This window comes from Sus scrofa, chromosome 14, assembly GCF_054392235.1.
Source record: "Sus scrofa isolate SSC_HxYL_T2T_F1_AM1 chromosome 14, Sscrofa_HxYL_maternal_Yorkshire_Landrace_v2.0, whole genome shotgun sequence".
Taxonomy (NCBI): domain Eukaryota; kingdom Metazoa; phylum Chordata; class Mammalia; order Artiodactyla; family Suidae; genus Sus; species Sus scrofa.
Window position 1 is genome coordinate 19304268 of NC_139396.1, and position 17460 is coordinate 19321727.

General features: G+C 47.5%; 1 long non-coding RNA gene across 1 annotated transcript; it reads right to left on the reverse strand.

The window, feature by feature from the left end:
* Window positions 1-1052: 1052 nt before the first annotated feature.
* On the reverse strand, window positions 1053-5670 carry LOC146396385 (uncharacterized). The gene is made up of 2 exons (XR_014826358.1): window positions 5518-5670; window positions 1053-4138 (listed from the first exon to the last, which is right to left on the reverse strand). It is a non-coding gene; the product is annotated as an uncharacterized LOC146396385 (long non-coding RNA).
* Between the last annotated feature and the right edge of the window lie 11790 nt (window positions 5671-17460).

Sequence of the window (17460 nt, forward strand, 5' to 3'; positions counted from 1 at the left end):
TGCAGCTGCTGATCACAGCCACAGCAATGAGGTATCCAAGCCATGTCTATGACTTACACCAGAGCTCACGGCAATGCTGGATGTCTGACACATTTAGTGAGGCCAGGGATCAACCCTGCATCCTCATGGATACCAGTCAGATTTGTTTCCACTGTGCCACAACAGGAACTCCTTGGGTTTGCTATTTTTCATATCACACTCTCCCTACCTCAATCAATCCAATGGTGCTGTGGGGTGATCAGTCTTGACACAGACACCTTTCCTGGGTTCCCCTCACAGAGCCCTGTTCTGGACCCCATACCCACTTCAGCCACCCCTCTCTCCACACTCCTTTCTGCAGTGAGCTGCTCTAGGCCCCACCGGACAGCTGCTAACATACTCTACATGGATGAAACATCGCAGTAGGTTATGTGACAGCAGGTTATCTGGTAGAGCTGCATGAACCAGAGGGACTCAACTCTTGGCCATGCTCAGGCTGCACACACCCCAAACACTTTGCTTCCTGATAGCAGTGACTTTCAAACAAGATTCTTACTCAAGTCCCAGAGAATAATGCAGACATGGGTGCTAGCTGCATGTACATTTCATAAGAAAGGACTTATGATCTTAGACTAAATCTAATCAGACATTCTAAAATTCATCAACCAATAAATGAATCATCTGGGGGACATCTACAGTACAAATACTTTCATCTCAGTCTTTCAGAGGTTTCTTTAAATAGTTTTGGAATTTATTTGACCAGGGGGAGGGGTTGGTCAGGGGATTTAGAAAGAGCCCATCACACATTCCCCATCGGACAACAATGTCCTGGAAGGCAGCAACAATGGCTTCCTGCCACCAGCACAAGAGCAACAAGACTAGGGTCAACTCTGCACCCCCTGAAAACATGCCCAGTAACTGGTAGAGAGTATTTATGCTCCAAAAATATGAGACTTCCTCCCCCAGTACGAGGATACTCCAAGAATCACTCACAGAGCCCCATCCTCTCAGTTTACAATGAAGAAACAATGGCTGGAAGAAGTGGAGGCATTGGACCAAGGTCACCCAGTAGCTTGGAGTCCAAGTAAATACATTTATTTAGCAAACAAGGGTCTGGAAACCAGTGCAGTAAAGTCCTCATCATCAGAGTGATTTTATTATTCCTCAGCCAGCCAGCCATATATTTGTTCTATTAAACTTTCACCACACAGCCTTGGCTTTAATATTGTCACATGCATTCCTCTTCTATCCCCAGAAGAGTGATGCTCTTTGAGGCACAAGATTCCCTCCAAATTCCATGTTAACAGTCCAGGAGAGCCTGGCTCTGCTGGGTGAGGAAGGACCACCACCTGACTGAGCGCTGCTGGTGGCAGCAAGCCAGCTGAGCAATGCCTCAGGTCCTGAGTGGACTCACTGGGAAGGCTGGTCTTGGCACTCATCAGGGGCTGTCGCAGCAGCTGCATGTCTGTCATATCCACATTAGGTGTCCAGGGCTGATTGAGGGGCCAGAGTGTGGGAGGAGGCTGAGTGCTGGCTGTATAATTAAGACCTAGGAGAGGTACAGAACAACACCCACACTCTCACTTCAACCCTGGGAGAAAGCCTGAGACCAAAGTGAACCATGAAGGTCAAGGGTGGATGCTGCAGGAATAAGGGGATAAAGCTCTGTCTTCCTCATTGAGCACCCTTGCTGGGTAGATCTCTCCTCTGGGACTGTGACCCTCTCTCTGTAAACCAAACTGTCACCAGTCTGAGGTCTTATGTGAAGATGGATCTTCCACATATCAAATTAGGTTTTAGGCTTAACAAGAGTCTTCTTGGCACATACTTAGTGGGATGACATTAGTGATGGGGGCCAAAATCCTGCTGTAAGCCATGGTGCTCCATGGCCTGCAGGGTCTTTTGGTGGGGGAGAACTGTGGTCCAGTGACTGCAGGGGCCTATTTGCCATGGGCAGAGACCCAGGATGTCAGTCATCACACTTGTGTTTCATCAGAGGGGTCACGTGCTTCATGGTAGGCGAACCAGGAAGGAGCATGTGCTAGGAGCTAGGATGCAAGGGCAAGGCTGTCTGAGAACCTCAGTTTTTGACCGCAGCTGCATTTTCCACGGGCCACATGCTGTTGGAACTAGACTTTGGTGCAAGGAAGTTTAGAGGGTTTCTCCATGGTGGGAGCTGTGTTCTCTCCTGATGGCACTCTGCCCATGCCAGCCTTGTGGTGTGAAGACAGAATGAGGATTGGGTGGGCTCAGTTTCTCAGCTGTGAAACCTGCATAAAAGGAGCTGAACCTCAGATATTCAGGCTTATGGACTGTCAGTGAGACCATGCTCCTTGCCTCTGATCCTTTCCTTCTTCCTCATCCTATTTCTTCACCAGTGAGCCTGAAAAGTAGGCATAGATATAGGAATGGAGGATGGAGGCTCCAGCCCAGCAGCACAGTGGTGCTGACCAGTGAGGCATGGAAGTCCTCATGTGTTGCCAAGGCTCATCGTCCAGCATAGATGCAGGCAAAGCCCAGTGAAGATTTCAAAGTCAAGAGGAGAGTGTACTCAGAAGGCTGTGCCTGGACATCTCTGACTCTAGAATGAAGCTTGCTCAGAGGCAGAGGGGAAACCAACCAGTCAGTTGGTTAGAGAAAAGCCTTTAGCTCTGCCACTTAAACTAACAAACTTACAAATTACCTGACAGGCTTTGGGACAACACAAGGAAGGCTCAGAAGACTAGGGTCAACTTCCTAGCAAGTTTTGTTCTAACAAGAGGGGGAGGAATCCCTGTTATTTTCGCAAATAGCTGGGAGAGGAGGAACAAGCCAAGTGAAAAGGCAGATGAGGTTGGCAGCCACGGGCAATCTTCAAAATATTCCTGGGAGAAACCCAGGCGGAGAGAGGAAGCTGTTGATGGGAGGTTCTGTTCCTGGTGGGGGTGGGGGGTTGCTGTTCTGCTGCAGAACTTGGAAAGCTGAGTCAAGTCATGGTGCTTGATTTAGCTTGGCTTGGTCTTCTCAGGTGGAGCATTTGACAGGCACCTGCAGAGCTCTCTCTGGACCCCAGAGAGCTCAGACTACAAATCATCATTACCAAAAGGTTCACAGCTTAGGGTAAGAAATGAGAAGGGACTAGGTCCATCTTCAGCAGATGAAGAAACCAGGAGGCACGCTTTTCTGCACAGAAGCCAAAGACAGCAGCCTTAAAATGTCTTGGGCCAGTTTGAAGAATTATAGGGAAAAGAGCAATGGTTGTAAGGAAAGCAGGGCCCTCAATTTTGTTTGGAAGTTGCTTATTATAATTGCGGATTCCATCATCATCTGGGGTGTGGGAACCCTTGAGAATAGAAAAGGGGATTTCGGAAGTTTTAACGCACAGCCTATACATGGTGAAGAGACAGGAAATGCCATGAAACCTGAAGGTGCCACCAATGCAAGTTACACACTTGTTAGCTGACAGTGGGGCTTTGGATGCCATTTTTCAGGGCGAAAGGCAGTCTGTCTAAAGGGTAGAAGGTGTCCCTAGAACATAGAAACTCTGTGTCACAACCCATTGACCGGAGACAGCTTTTAATTGACCGTGGATGTTTGAGGCTAGAGTCTGGTGAAATTATGCACTTTTAATGGCAACTTGGAGGAGCTGAACCAGGACATGTGCTGCTCTTTTCTCTCTTTGACTCCTTGTCCATCGTCCTCCTCTACACACTGCAAGCCTTCTGCCAGTCTGTAACTGGTGACAACCGTGCAGATTTAAACTGCAAGAGAAGCATCAGGCTCTGCAAACTCCGCATTTCCAAAATCGCTGTTTGGACTGTAAGCTGACCAAATAGGCACATTTAGGATTTGGGCTCCTGTTTCCCATCCAGAAATGCAGGCCTGGGAAAAGATGCTTCTCTATCTTGACACAAAGCTTTGTCTTGACAATTCATTGGAGCGTTGAGAAAATGGAACACAGAAGTCTCAGAGATGGTGCAGCCCAATTTGGAAGCACGGGGAGGCTCCACATCCATTCCGGGGAAAATGAATTATGCTGCAGGTTCCGAAGAAGATCCTGACATTATCAGGAGCCGCTCTCACTAGGGCCCTCTGGTCAGGACCAGCCAGAGAAAGAAAAAGGAGGAGAGAAGAGATGCTTTTCAGGTATCTTAGGTCTTGAGTTGATGATGGGAGGGAGCTGGGTGAGAAATTTTACAAAGTTATAACACATTGTTACGATCCCTCACCTCGTCAGCTACTTGACAAAGACAATATCCCTTCAGGAAAATAAGAAATAAAATGGAAAGTGGCCTCAAGATGAAATTACCTGAAGCAATAGCCTGATATGTCACAGAGTGTTGGGAGCAACATTAAAAAGGCATTTGTAACTGGCCACCTCCATGGCTCCAAGTGGAAGCTGATGCAGGCCTTCTCAGTCCCAGGGCTTTTGTGAGAGTTGGCCCCTCATGACCACTCTTGGAAAGCCAGGCCTGGGACGCTGGGGACCTCACCTGGGAAAAATTCCTTTCAAAGAGTCACAGCCCCTCTAACATGGACATTCTAGCAAGAGTCACGTCTGGGCAGAGGGTCAGAGGCATTCACACCTGTGAGACGACGAAGGAGGAGCCCAGCACCAAAGGGGGCTGGAAGTTGGCGACTGTCACCACAATAATCTAATTATTACTCTGCTCCTGTCCCCTCCTGAATAACTTTTTTATTGAAGTAGAGTTGATTTCCAATGTTGTGTGTCAGGTGTGCAGAAAAGTGATTCCATTATACCCCTGCATGTGTATATCTAGTCTTTTCCAGATTCGTTTCCATTACAGGTTTGTACAAGATGCTGATAGGTTGTCTATTTGATATTTAGTAGTGCTGATACCGTCCTCAATCTACCATAACTGGGCCCATCTGAATGACACCCAACACCCCTCCTTCCTGAAGGCTTTCCTCTCAAGCTGGATGCCTGTCAAGATTCCTGCGCTGTGTGACAGCCCTCTCACTGCTGGCCCTGCAGTCAGCCCCTTCTCCACTTCCTCTAGCTGTCCTCCCACCTCATCACCATCCACCCCGCCTTATTCCCACCTCATTACCGACCTCCCACTTCATCACAGCTGTCACCATCCCATCGTCACCCTCCTCCTTCACCCCATCCTCCCACCTCACCGCAGATCTCCTAACCACCCTCTCAGCTCAACTCCACCATCCTCCCACCTCATCTCCGTACTCCCACCTCATCGCTGTCCTCCCCACTTCATCACTGGCATCCTCCCACCTCACCCCCCCATCTCATCACAAACCTCCCACTTCACCACCACCCTCCCATCTCATCGCCATCCTCCCACCTCATCACCATCCTCCCCATCTCACCACCACCCTCACATCTCATCTCCGTCGTCCCCACCGCCCCCTCACTCCCTCAGCACCACCACCTGCTCCCCACTGGCTCTTCTGACGCCCTGGACTCCTCTGCTCCCCCCTCAGGCCTCCTTCTCCTCAGCAGTTCAACTGTCACCTACAAAGCCCATTAACAATTCCCTGCTCATAAAAGTACAGTCTGGGAAATAAAGCAAAGTCTACCTTTTCTTTTCCTTTGTGCTTGGCCGGGTTTCAGTTGCTTGCAGGGCGCAGTGCAGAGACACCACGCCTGCACTGCAGACCCCAGTTAGGGAAGCAGCTGCGCCAGCCGGTAAAAAACTAACGGTTCCTGAGGAAACTAAGAGCAACACCGCCATTCAAGATGGCAGCGGACTGTGAACTCGGCTGGGCCTGGGATTGGGTGTGAGCCGTGTGCCCCCGCCTCCCGCGGCCTGCCGAGGCCCCGCCCCCCGGGCACAGGGCCTGCCAAGGCCCAGCTCCCCCGGCACAGGGCCTGCCGAGGCCCCGCCTCCCTGACACGCGGCCTGCCCAGGACCCCCTGTCCGCGCGCTGCCTGTCGAAGCCCCGCCTCCCCGCGCGCTGCCTGCCGAGGCCCCGCCCCCCTGGAAACGGCCTGCCGAGGCCCCGCCTCCCCCGCTCGGCCGGCAGAAGCCGCGCCACCCCAGTCACAAAGCCTGCCGAGGCCACGCCCCCCGGCAGAGGGCCTGCCGAGGCCCCGCCCACCTGGCACAGGGCCTGCCCCACCTGTCAGCGCGCGACCTGCCGAAGCCCCGCCTTCCCGCGCGCGGCCTGCCGAGGCTCCGCCTCCCTGACACGCGGCCTGCCAAGGACGCCCTGTCCGCGCGCTGCCTGTGGAAGCACCGCCTCCCCGCGCGTGGCCTGCTGAGGCCCCGCCCCCCAGGAAAAGGCCTGCCGAGCCCCCGCCCCCCCCGCTCAGCCTGAAGAAGCCGCCCCCCCCAGTCACATAGCCTATCGAGGCCCCGCCCCCCTGGCAGAGGGCCTGCCTAGGCCCCGCGCCCCAGCATCTGGCCTGCAGAGGCTTCTCCTCCCTGGCACGCGGCCTGCCGAGGCCCCGCCCCCCCACGTGCGCGGCCTGCAGAAGCCTTGCCCACCTGGCACGTGGCCTGCAGAGGCGCCCCCCCCCGCCCCCCGCTTCCGCGCGCGTCCCGCAGAAGCCGCGCCCCCCAGTCCACAGCCTGCCGAGGCCCCGCCCCCCCAGGACCCGTCCTGCCGAGGCCCCGCCCCCCGGCACATGGACTGCCGAGGCCCCTCCTCCCTGGCACGTGGCCTGCTGAGGCCCCCCCATGTCAGCGCGCGGCCTACCGAAGTCCCGCCTCCCCGCGCGCTGCCCGCCGAGGCCCCGCCCCCCCAGGACAAGGCCTGCCAAAGCCCTGCCTCTCCGCACGGCCTACCGAGGGGGGTTCCCCCCCCAGCCCCGCACAGGGCCTGCTAAGGCCCCGTCTTCCCGCGTGTGGCCTTCCGAGGCTGCCCCCCACCCCCCGCCACCCCATGCTGCCTGCAGAGGCTTTACGCCCCCCGCCGAGCCCCAGTTCGCCTGCCTTGGCACCTCGCCCCCCCCATGGACTGAGGAGACACTGTGAAGCTCCCAGGCCTGCCTGGCTGCAGAGTGCGTGCTTGGAGCTCATAGCCCCCTGTCTTCGGATGATGGAGAATGCTTTCCTTTCCTTCCCTGGGTGGGAGCCAAGGGCAGGTGGACCCTTGATGCGGCCCAACTGGAAAGTGTCAGGAGCACAACTTCCACCTGGTCTCTATGCCTACTGCTGGAAGCTACCGAGTCCAGCTCCCTTGGCCCATCCCCAGCTCTACCTGCAGTGGTTACCCTCTGCTCCCCGCTGCTGGCCGGGTCCCACCTAGGCCACCATCCCGGGGCCTCTGGCTGCTCACAGTCCCTCCCTGCACCTGCTCCCTCCAGGCCTCTTCCACGTTGTCCTCTGTCCCCCACAACCACACTGTACCCACCCCTCCCTCACTGGTCCCCAGCTTCAGTCTCATCCACTCAGGTGTCCTTTCCTCCTCCTGGTCCCTCTCTGGAGCACACTGCCAGGTCCACCAGCAACACTCGGTCCCCATCTCTTGTTTGTTTTCTCTTTTCTCCACTAGAATGTAAGCCCCAAGCAGGGATTTTACTCTCCTTTCCTCTTTGCTGTGTTCCCAGTACCTCGAATAGTGTCTGGCATGAGCTGAATGCTCCATAAACACTTGGTGAGTGAAAGGTGATGTGATGTGACAAGACAGTCCTGATTGGGAGAGGAGAGAAAGGTGACCAGTGGTGAGCAGTCCTCAGGGAAGTGCTGACCCTTTCATGAGTGGGATGTTGGTGACAAGGTAACCAACTTGGGCAGAAGACTCAGAAAGGTAGAGAGGGTGCCCAGGAGCTGAACAGAAGGAATGATGTGTTTACATTCAGACTCTCCCTGAGGAGTAGATGGGAATGTTTTGATTGCTCACCAGAGAGTCAAAGGGCATCTAAAGAAATTGCTGACAATTTTGCTAAGTACAGTGCTTTTCGCTTGGTGGATGCACAAGGCAACTAACATATATAGCAGCTACCAGCTTAAAAGCAATACTACCAGAATAAAAACTATATTTGAAAGTTTCTTTTAATAACATCTTGGGTGTTTTTTTTTAAAGTCTAATTTTGTTCTGCACAAGGGTTGAGGTGTTGGTTCCTAGTAAAATAAGTCTACTTCCTCAATGTCTTTATTCCCATATACTAGATCTTATAACTACACTGGAGCTAAAAATTGCAAAACATAATTTCCACATTTGGCCGATAAAATCTAATGTACATTTAGAGTGTTATACTTTGCAAAGCCAAAGGAAAAGAATGTAGGTTATGGGACCTGGATACTTGGATTTGAAGAGTGTATCCGACATCCTAGCCATTCTGAACCTTGGTTTCATCAACTGAAAAATGGGAATCCTGTTGTGTTATCCAGTATAATTTTAGTGACTAACAGCGTGTGCTACGTGTAGTACATGCTCCAGAGTGCTGCTAACAACCTATACTTTCTCAGTTACTAAAATCCCAAACAAAACGGCCTACCTAATCTTGATGCTATTAAACAATTTTTAGGGGTTGTGATGCTATCACAACTCAAAAATTCTTTTAACTCTGAAAACCCAAAACATTCATAAAAACCATCCAAAAAGTTTTTATGCAAATGAGTCAGCTTTGAAGTGGAGAAGATATAAAGCACATATTGCATTATCTCCTGAATACTTTCATAAAGAACAGGGCTTCTGAAGTTCCCAACGTGGCTCAGTGGAAATGAATCTGACTAGCATCACTGAGGACACAAGTTGGGTTCCTGACCTCCCTCAGTGGGTTAAGGTTCCAGCATTGCTGTGAGCTGTGGTGTAGGCTGCAGATGTGGCTTGCATCCCTCATTGCCGTGGCTGTGGTGTAGGCTGGTGGCTACAGCTCTGATGCAACCCCTAGCCTGGGAACCTCCATATGCCACGGATGCAGCCCTAAGGGGGGGAAAAAAAAACAGACAAGAACAGGATTTCTGAAATGGCATGCAAGTACCTTGTAACACAATTCCATCTGAGTTTCTCAGAATTACATTATTAATTTTTTTTTCAAAAAGGACTTTAGAACCATAGGATTTCCCTAAACAAATGACCTTGTTCTACAGATGAGGACGTGAAAAGCAACTCCTCCCTGGTTGTACAGGCAAGACCTGGCACAGTCTCTAGACTGCTAATTCATTCCTCTGTCATCTGCATGATGGCTGGGGCAGCCAGTAAACCAGACAAAAAGAAAGCCATGGAAGAGAGACAGGCCAATAATATCTTTCAGATGAGCCTTGCCCACCTCCAGTCTCCTGACGCAAGCATTTCCATATTGCAGATCAACCCACACGTGGCTCACCCACCAGCTGTGGATAACTGCCCTGAACATGGGGCCCTGGCTCACCCTCCACATCTGCACAGCCTAAAAAGATAACAGGTCATGCACCTGGAGAAAGCATCACTCCAACACACACTGTAGGTGCCTTGCGAGGAGGATAAAAGCCAGGGCTTGAGGAGCCAGGGAGTGGGGAGCTCATTCCCAGAGTGCTCAGAAGAAGGAAGTGCTCAAGGGACAGGAAGTGTACACTATGTTCTGGCTGGCAGAGGTCTGCCCTGGCTTCCACATGGTTCACCACTGGATCTTCCATCTGGTGGGAAGATGTTATTGATTTTATATACATACACATACAGTTGGTTCTCATTAGTCACAGATTCCATATCAGAGAATTCACCTATTCACTAAAAATGTATTTGTCACCCCAAGTCAGGGCTTGGGGTGCTTTTGCTCATATGTGGACACACACAGAGAAGAGAAAAATTCATCTACCTACAAATGCATTTCCAGCTAAGGCTGAACAAAGCGAAACTCTGCCTTCCGGTTTCCACTCATACTGTAAGCAAATGCCCCTTCTCTGGTCTATTTAGTGCCACATTTCCCCACAGTTTTGTGGTGTGTGTGTGTGATTTAACTCTTTCAAATGGCCCCCATGTTTGGTGCTGAAGTGTTGTCTAGGACTTTATGGGGGGAAGTACATTGGTTAGATACATTTTGTTTACACATAGGATTACAGTGCAATTGGCTGTGAGTTCAGTGCCAATGAAACAACAGTGTATATTAAACAAGGTGTCTTTAAACAGAAACACACATAAAATAAGCTTTTGTATTTATCAAGAGACAAAAAAGTGTGACCAGAGGCTGGCAGGAACCTAACCCTGAATTTCCCATGGGCGCAGTGGTTCAGTGTTCACTGATTCCATGTTTGTGGTGACTACAGACCCCAACCACATGACAATGAGGACTGAATAGGTATGTATATACCCATGCACTCATACATAGATATGCACTCATCCATGTCCATGTAATGATACAAACACGCATGGGGGCACATGGCATGTGGCTCCAGTCATGGTTTCATGAAGAGACTGTCATGGTTCTATAACCTATATTGTGAAAGCAGGAAATTTCAGGAGACGAAAGTGAAAAAAGAAATGCACCAAGACTCTGTGCATAAACCATTCATCAGTGGCCTGAATCCAGGATGACATGAATGAGATGGGCCATTCCACATGGCTTTGCAGGGAGATTTTATATCTTCCTGATAACAACTCTGACTCCATCAGGCCTGTGAGAGTTCCAGCACACAAGCGATTTTAATGCACCTAGATGGTAATACTTTTCCAAAATTTCAATATTCTAAATATTTTAAGAGTCACAGATTATTTGCTCCCAAACAGTTTATATGAACAAACTTTAAACAGTAATGATCTAAGCAAAATGTGCATCCCATGGGCATGACATAAAAAAAGAGGCTTTTCCAATTGTCAACCTTTTGAAGCAGCATTATCATCCTTGCAGTTCCCATAGCAACATGTTCCATTGCTTGGGTGACAGTGATCTTGTGCTAAACTAACTTGGAAAACAAACGGACATTTCCTCCTGAGTGTCCTCACATCTCACAGTTGCCTCCAAGCCATAGAGGGTTGATGTACCCAGTGCAGCTTCGTGAAGAGTTATGAGGACATTTCATAAACAAGTTTCCAGGATTTGGCCTGTTAAAGCAGTTTTCAACTTCAAGAGCTTTCCAACACGAACCACATCGCCCTTTGTGTTATGCCATGGAGATTGTCCCAGCTGCAGAACAGATGCCAAGGGAAGACATGCCATCTTGGGTGGATTTGCAGCAGTTCCACAAAGGACCTGAGGGAGAGGGTGGGATGGAGGATGCCCAGTCCTACCGTCACCAACTCAGGCAGCAGGAGCCACTCTGGGAAAAGTGGATGAGATGCAGCAACCATGAAAGGCCAGTTTCTCCTTCCACAAACCACGTGGGAGAACCAAAATGCAGGATGGTACTCCCATGTTGGTTTCATCCTATCCATATTTTCATGAGTATGGAATCTCATAAGGGAAGGTCTCATACATGCACAGGGGTGGAAGAGATAGTTATAGGAGTGGAGGGGCTATTTCAAAGTACATTTTAGCCCAGAAACCTAGAAAGGACTCCATGCTTTCTCCCAATGCCTCTCACAACTGGTTTGTTTGAATGACACATGTAGTCAGGACATTTCTTGAGAAAAAGTGGAATGTAGAGAATGGAATATCAGTCAGTGGATTTGCAGGCACAGACACACTGTCCTAGTGCATATTTTTCTCCTGAAATAATCAAATATAATTTAGGCACTTTATAATTAACCCAAAGGGGGCTTTTAACAAAGAGCACAGAGCTCTAAGTTGAAAACGTACACTTGCAGAGTGTGTCCACAGCCAACTTTGTTTTTCAAAAGGAAAATGTGTCCTCTCACTGCTTGAGTTCAACCAGAAGGATGTGAACCAGGCTTAGAGAAGGAGGCCTGGCCTCTCAGGTCCCTGGGATAGTGTAAGGCTGAGTCCTATGGGAGAAGACAGGGTCTCATCTCTCAAATTGTAATGGTTAGAGAAGCCAACTGGTGGACTTTTAAATAATTATAAAGGAAAGAGAAATAATTTGAGAATAAGGCAAGAAACTACAATGAAATCCTAAAACCTGATAGAGACCATACACTCCATGTGAAGGCTAGAATGAGCAGTTCCAAATCACAGAGGGCTAAAGAAGGCGGGGAGCCTTCTCACACCTGCTAGAACTTGTCACACTTCAGGCTATGTTTTCTCTGCAGAGGAGAAGTAGCAATACTACAGGACCGAGGAAGGTGGAAGGCACCTCCCCTTCCTAGTACCGAGTACTGTGACTTCCTCCTTGATTTCTGTTTCCAGTGACTCAGCCAGTCCTAAAAGGCTCCTGCATACTGAGTGCCCAAGACATTGCAAATAAAATCAGAGGCCATGGTGGTGCATCACTGGGCCTCAGGGTCCAGTGTGCTAGCTTTTGCTTCCCTAAAAGCCAAGATCATTGCTACGAGCCTAGGTCATTGCCACAAGCATACTTCAAAGCTTCTTCAGCATTCTTGCCTCTTCAATACCTCGCTCAGTCTGTCTATTCAGACACTATTCAGCGACACAAGACCTGAGCCATACCTTTGACATACACCACAGCTCACGGCAACACTGGATCCCCCACCCAGTGAGCAAGGCCAGGGATAGAACCCGAATCCTCATGGATACTAGCTGGATTTGGTTCTGCTGTGCCACAATGGGAACTCCCTGAAACCCAGGTTTATATCCTGTTAGATTCTCATTCTTACTCTTTTTCCCTTGGTATGCATTCATGTTCATATTCTCCCTCTCTCTCTCAAAAAAAAAAAAAAAAAAAAGAAAGAAAAAAAAAGTAGTTCCCATCATGGCTCAGTGGTTAACAAATCTGGCCAACATCCATGAGGACACAGGTGCAAGCCCTGAGCTTGTTCAGTGGGTTAAGGATCCAGTGTTGCCATGAGCTGTGTTGTAGGTCTCAGATGTGGCTTTGATCCTGCATTGCTGTGGCTGTGGTGTGAGCTGGCAGGTATAGGTGCCATTCGACCCCTAGCCTGAGAACCTCCATATGCTGTGAGTGCAGCCTAGGGAAAAAAAACAAAAAACAAAAAAAAACCACAACAAACAAAAATATATATATACTTTCTGTTTAAAATATATATATTTTAGGGCCTCTAGGAAGTTCCCAGGCTAGGGGTTGAATCGGAGCTGCAGCTGCCAGCCTATGCCACAGCCACAGCAACAGCAATGCTGGATCCCAGCCACAATGGCAACCCATGCTGCAGCTTGCAGTGATGCTACATTTTGATCCTTAATCCACTGAGCAAGGCCAGGGATAGATCCCACATCTTCATGGACCCTGTCGGGTTCTTAACCACTGAGCCAATTTAAAGTATGGAATTCCTGAAGTCCGTACTTTAAAATCCATACTTTTTATTCAAACTTCCTTAGTTTTCACCTCATGTGTTTTTTCTATTCTAGTATTCCATCTATGATACCAAGTTACTTTTAGTTGTCATGCCTCCTTAGGCCCCTCTTGGGCTGTGACAATTTCTCAGACACCTTGTTTTTGATGACCTTGACAGTTTTGAGGATGCTGGTCACTTAGTTTGTAGAATGTCCCCCGCTTGGAATATGCCTGATGTTTCTTCATGATTAGATGCAGTTTATGGACTTTGGGGAGAAGATCACAGAGGTAAAGTGCCATTCTCTTCACATATCAATGATACACATACTCTAGGAAGGACTTAGCACTTGTGTTGTTGACCTTGACTCCTGTTAGATTTTTCCACTGTTTTTTTATTCCCTTTCTATATTGTCCTTTTTAACAATAAGACATGATAATCAGTCTACAGTTAAAAGCAGGAAATTGTGCTGCACGTCCTGAGAACAGAGTACCTACATATGTTATTTGGAATTCTGTACAAAATATTTTTATTATTCCTTATTGATTGTCTGAATGATTGATTTAGATGATTGTCTGAATGATTGATTGATTGATTGATTAATAGGGATTCATAGCTATTTATTTTATACTTTGGTTTATAAACCAATACTATATTACTTATTTTCTTGGTCAAATTGCTTCACTTTGGCCATTGGAAGCTCTTTCAGTTGGCCCATGTACACCTCATTTTTTTTTTAGTAGTTTCTGACTTTCTGTTTTAAATATTGTTTGCAAATACATTGAGAACCACTTCAAATACCACAGTAGTTTTTTGTTTTGAAACATCAAACATCATTTTTAAAACCTCAGTGGAGGAGTTCCCGTTGTGGCACAGTGGTTAACGAATATGACTAGGAACCATGAGGTTGTGGGTTCGATCCCTGGCCTTGCTCATGTGCCTTAAGGATCTGGCATTGCTGTGAGCTGTGGTGTAGGTTACAGATGTGGCTCAGCTCTGGCATTGCTGTGGCTCTGGCAACAGCCAGTGACTATAGCTCTCATTTGACCTGTAGCCTGGGAATCTCCATACACCACGGGAAGCAGCCCTAGAAAAGGCAAAAAGACAAAAAAAAAAAAAAAAAAAAAAAGAAAAAAAAAAGAAAAACCTCAGTGGAGAATAATTTTATCCTCATCAAATACCAACACTGGATATTCCTCTTTTTCACTTATGACAGCCCATGTTTCTTTCTATTATCATTCCCCTTCTGTCTCAAGAAGATCCTTTAGGAATTTTCAGATTAGATCCACTGGCAGCAAATTCACTCGGTTTTCCTTCATCTGAGAAAATCTCTTTTCACTTTCATTCCTGAAGGATATTCTCACTGGATATACAATTCTGTTAACAGTTCCTTTCTCTTAGCACTTAAAAAATGGTGTGCTATTTCCTTCTGGCCTCCATGGCTTCTAACAAGAAATCACAGGAATTAGAGATATTTTGCCCCAGTAAGCAATGTGGCATCTCTGTATGGATACTTTTTTTTAATTTTATTTTTTAACTTTTAATTTTTTTTTGTCTTTTCTAGGGCTGCATGCGCAGCATATGGAGGTTCCCAGGCTGGGGGGGCCAAATCAGACCTACAGCTGCTGGCCTACACAGCAGCCACAGAAATGCCACATCCGAACCATGTCTGTGACCTACACCACAGCTCAGGGCAATACCAGATCCTTATCCCACTGAGGTAGGCCAGGGATTGAACCCGAAACCTCATGGTTCTTAGTCAGATTCGTTTCCACTGCATCACGATGGGAACTCCTCACACAGCTTCTTGAATCTGCAGATTATGCTTTTTCTCAAATTTGTGAAGCTTTCAGCTTTTTGTCAGCCCTGATCTCATCCTCCTCTCCTAAATATTAGATATACTGTTGTTGTCCTACCAGCCCTTCAGATTCTGTTTCCTTCTTTAAAGTTTAATTGTGGGAAAGAACACATATAAAATTTACCATCTGAACCATTTCCAAGTATTCATTTTAGTAGTGTGAAGTGTATTTACAGTGTTGTGCAACCAATATCCAGAACTTTTCATTTTGTAAAACTGAAACCCAATACCCATTAAACAGCATCCCATTTCCTCCTCTCCTTAGCCCCAGCAACCATCAGTTAACTTCTCTCAGTATGAATTTGACTTCTCTACACACCTTATATAAGTGAAATCACACGCTTTTTTTTTTTTTTGTGTGTGACTGGCTTGTTTCAGTTAGCATAATATCCTAAAGGTTCATTCATACTGTAGCATGTGTCAGATTGTTCTTCCTTTTTAAGAATGAATAGGGAGTTCCCTTTGTGGCTCAGTGGTAACAAACCTGACAAGTATCCACGAGAACTCAAGTTTGATCCCTGGCCTTGATCAGTGGGTTAGTATCCAGCATTGCTGGGAGCTGTGGCATAGGCCAGCAGTGCAGCTCTGATTCGACGCCTAGTCTGGGAACTTCCAGATGCCACAGGTCTTTTGCCTAAAAAGACAAAACAAACAAACAAAAAAACAAAGACCAAAACAACCCACCAAGCATAATGAGTAATATTCCACTGCATGGATATACTGCATTTTTTTAGTCATTTATCTGTCTGTGGACACTTGCGTTGCTTCCTTATTCTGCCTGTTGTGAACAGTGCGATTATGAATATTGATGTGCAAATATCTCTTCAAGACCCTGCTGTTAATTCTTTTGGAAATTTCTCATTGTGGAGCAGCAGAAACAAATCTGATTAGTATCCATGAGGATGCAGGTTTGATCCCTGGCCTTGCTCAGTGGGTCCAGGATCCAGCATTGCCATGAGCTTCGGTATAGGTCACAGATGCGGCTTGAGTCCCTTGTTGCTAATGGCTGTGGCCAGCAGCTGTAGCTTTATTTTGACCCCTAGCCTGGGAACTTCCATATGCTGCAGGTGAGGCCCTAAAAAGAAAAAAAAAAAAAAGGAATTAATAAATTTTACAGTTCACATTTCAAAGACTACAAAGAGGTCCAGTGAAAAGTTGTCCTTCTATTCTGTCCCCAATCCTAGCCCCTCCACCAGGTAACTACAATCATGAAATCTCGAGTATTTTTTCCAGACATATTATGATGCATAAACAAGTATTATTTATATTGTTTTCTTTTTACACAGCTAGTGGCACTCTATGCTCTATTTTGCATCTTGCCTTTTTTTTTTTGGCTGTGCATACAGCATATGGAGCTCCCTGGCCAGGGATCAAATCCACGCCTGAGCAACAACCTAATCCACTGCAGTGACAATGCCTGATCCTAACACGCTGTGTCACAAAAGAACTCCTCGTCTTACCTTTTTTAACTTAATAATATATCTTAGACATCTTTCTATTACTATACATTAAAGAGCATCCTTGGGGAGTTCCTGTTCTTGCTCAGCAGTAACAAACCCGACTAGTATCCATGAGGACTCCGGTTTGATCCCTGGCCTGGTTCAGTGGGTCAAGGGTCCAGTGTTGCTGTGACTGTGGCATAGGGAACTTCCACATGATGTGGCTGCAGTCCTAAAAAAAAAAAAAAAAAAAAAAAGCACGCCTGTTCTTTTTTTGAGGTAGTATGGTTTTCTATTTGATAGGTGTATCAAAATTTAGACAGTCTCTTATGGATGGACATCTATGGTGCTTCCAATCTTTTGCTATTTAAACTATGATTCAATGAATAACTTTGCCATGTCATTTTTTTTTTTTGTCCTTTTCTGGGGTCACTCCCACAGCATATGGAGGTTCCCAGGCTAGGGGTCAAGTCGGAACTGTAGCCACCAGCCTACACCAGAGTCACAGCAACTCGGGATCCAAGCCGAGTCTGCGTCTTACACCACAGCTCACTGGCAATGCTGGATCCTCAACCCACTAAGCAAGGCCAGGGATCGAACCTGCAACCTCATGGTTCCTAGTCGGATTGGTTAGCCACTGTGCCACGACGGGAACTCCTGCTATGTCATTTAATACATGTGCAATGTGTTAGGTGGGGGAATTTCTCAAAGTGACCTTGCTTGGTCTAAGGGGATATGCATTTATAATTTGATCAGCATTGCCAAATCACACTCCCATCAGCAATATATGAACGCTCCTATATATATATTTCCACAGCATGGCCAATGCATTGTTAGATATTGAACCAATGATAGGTGGAAAATTGTAGATTATTTTGCATTTACCTTATTGTGTATGAGACTGAGCACTTTCTCAGAAGTTTAAAAGCTACTTGTATATTTTGTCAACATCCTTGGTACATACTTCTTAAAAATCACTCAGCTGCAAATTCCTCC